The sequence below is a fragment of the Marmota marmota genome, unplaced genomic scaffold (assembly GCF_001458135.2).
Source record: "Marmota marmota marmota unplaced genomic scaffold, marMar, whole genome shotgun sequence".
NCBI lineage: Eukaryota > Metazoa > Chordata > Mammalia > Rodentia > Sciuridae > Marmota > Marmota marmota.
The window spans coordinates 678,997-681,751 of record NW_026000257.1 but is presented as its reverse complement, the minus strand read 5'-3'; positions in this window follow the sequence as shown (position 1 = coordinate 681,751).

The following is a 2,755-nucleotide window of genomic DNA, read 5'->3' as shown; positions in this document are numbered from 1 at the left end:
CTTTCTTAATCATTAATATTATTTTAAAAGCATATATTGCCAGTACCGTTTCAAGAGCCATGTCAGAAAATATTGTACTTGCATTTCAATGTAATTTTGTTAGGGACATTTGTTGCTTTTTCAAGTCAATATTAGGAATAACAATTGCTTGATACATAATAATCACACATATAAAAACACAAGGATTCAGTATATGAAATTAATTTCAAATATCTCTATCAGCTAAAAATAAATGTTTTGCCCTAGGTGATTAGTTGAGTCAAATGGTTGTTCTGGTACCTACTCCACACCTCACCAGCTGGGCCCTGGTAACTGTAATCAGAGCAGGGTTGGTCAGGACAATGTTATCACTTTTGACACAGCTCCCTTTAATCATCTCACTTCACACCTGGTATTCTGAATCATTTTCTCTCTCCAGGATCCTTCCCATCAATATTTAAACCTGCTTGAGTTTCTAACAACTTGAAAAAATGTCTCCTCCAGATTTCTACATTTTGACTCCAGCTACTACCTTTCTTGCTCCTTCTTCATTTCTAATGAACTTTCTTCATTTGTGTTAGTGTTGTTTTGGAAAGATTTCAAAAACACAAAATATCCAATACCTCAAATTAACAATTAACATACAAAATTTGGCCATATTTGCTTCATTTAAGAATAAATTAATCATTCTAGATAAAGATATATTACATTTTAACCCCTAGCCACTACCCTTTGCTCGCCAGAGAGGCAACCAAATTTGATATGGTACACATCATTTCAACTCTTTCCTTGCATGTTTTCAAACATATATGTATCTATGAATGATATAGTATTTTGTCTGATTTTTAAAAATACCTTGGTATCACACTGTGTAATTATTCTATGAATCACGTTTCTCAATCATCATTGCTTTCAAGATATATTGTGTTAATACACACTAATGTGATTCCATTTGCATTGCCATACTGAACTGCATTGTATGAATACAACATTAGTTATTGTTTATTCTCCCATGAACATGGGATGGATAGGGAATTTAGTTTCTTTCCAGTTTTTTTCAAAATATCACATAATGCTGCAATACATATTGTTTTATATGTCTCATATAAGTGGAGTTGTTGAGGGAAGAAACCTCTGCAATTTTGCTAGAAACTTCATGATTTTATTCCAATGTAGTTAATTTTTTTACAGCCACATTAGCCATATATGACTAGTTTTTCCCACTATTCCAGCAATACCAGAGGTTTATTGTCACTCCCTAAATTTTAATATGTAAAAAGCAGCATTTTATTCTCATTTTGATTTTTCATTCCCTATTAGTACAATTAAGCATATTTTAAAAATATGTTTTAGTTATAGTTGGGCACAATACCTTTAGTTTATTTATTTATTTTTATACTGTGCTGAGGATCGAACCCAACACCTTGCATGTGCTAGGCAAGAGCTCTACCACTGAGCCACAACCCCAGCCCTTAAGCATATTTTTACACAGTTGGCCTTGGATATCTTTGGGTTATTCATTTCAGGATCTCTCTCTCTCTCTCTCTCTCTCTCTCTCTCTCTCACACACACACACACACACACACATACATGATGTGTGTATGTGTGTGTGTGTGTGTGCGTGTGTGTGTATATATATATATATCTCCAAGGGTGTTCAAATTCATTATATAAAATGGCATAGCATTTACATATAATGTACACAACTCCTCCTGCATCCACTTTAACTTATCTCTAGACTATAATACCTAATGCACTGTAAATTCTATGTAAATAGTTATTACACTATTGTTTAGGGAATGATGACAAAAAAATTGGTACATATTCAGTACAGTCGCAAACTTTTTTCAAATATTTTTTTTTTAAAGAGAGAGGAGAGAGAGAGAGAGAGAATTTTTTTTTAATATTTATTTTTTAGTTATTGGCGGACACAACATCTTTGTTGGTATGTGGTGCTGAGGATCGAACCCGGGCCGCACGCATGCCAGGCGAGCGCTCTACCGCTTGAGCCACATCCCCAGCCCAGATTCACTTGTATTTCATCATAAAAAACTAAGGCTTTGCTTTTCACAATTAGGTTTACAATCTAAAGGATATGAATATTTTGTTTGTGGTGTGAATAGGAGACCAATTTAGTTTTTTTTTTTGTTTTTTTTTTTTTTTTACTATGTAGATAATTAATTGCCCAGCACCATTTTGATACCTTCTTCCCTCTTAAGTCATAGTAACATCTCTTTCATATACCAAGTTGCTAATTATACCCTGGTCCATTTCTGCACTCCCTATTCTTTCCTATTTGTCAATTTCCATTCACTTTCCAAATCCATTTTGTATCAATCCTGAGCTCTTTGCCATATTTGACACTACTGGAACACTGGTTTTTGTTTGAAATACATTCCTCCCTTTGTTACAGTTTTTACTCTCTGGGTTTTTTTTGGTGGGGGGAGGGCACTTGAGGTAGAGACACATCTCCAGCTCCCCCCCTCCTCACCATTTTTTTTGTTGTTGTTTTAAATTTTGAGACAGGTTCTTGCTAAGTTGCTCAGGCCCTAGCTAAATTGCTGAGGCTGGCTTTAAACTTGAGATCCTCCTGTCTTGGCCTCCCAAGTTGCTGGTATTACAGGTATGTGCCACCACGTCTGGCACACTTTTTCTGTCTTCATATTTTCCCTGGATTCTCTCTCTCTCTCTCTCTCTCATCTCTCTCATCTCTCTCATCTCTCTTCCTTTGTCCAAAACCTAAGTGCTTATATCTTCAGAGGTTCATCCTCACCTC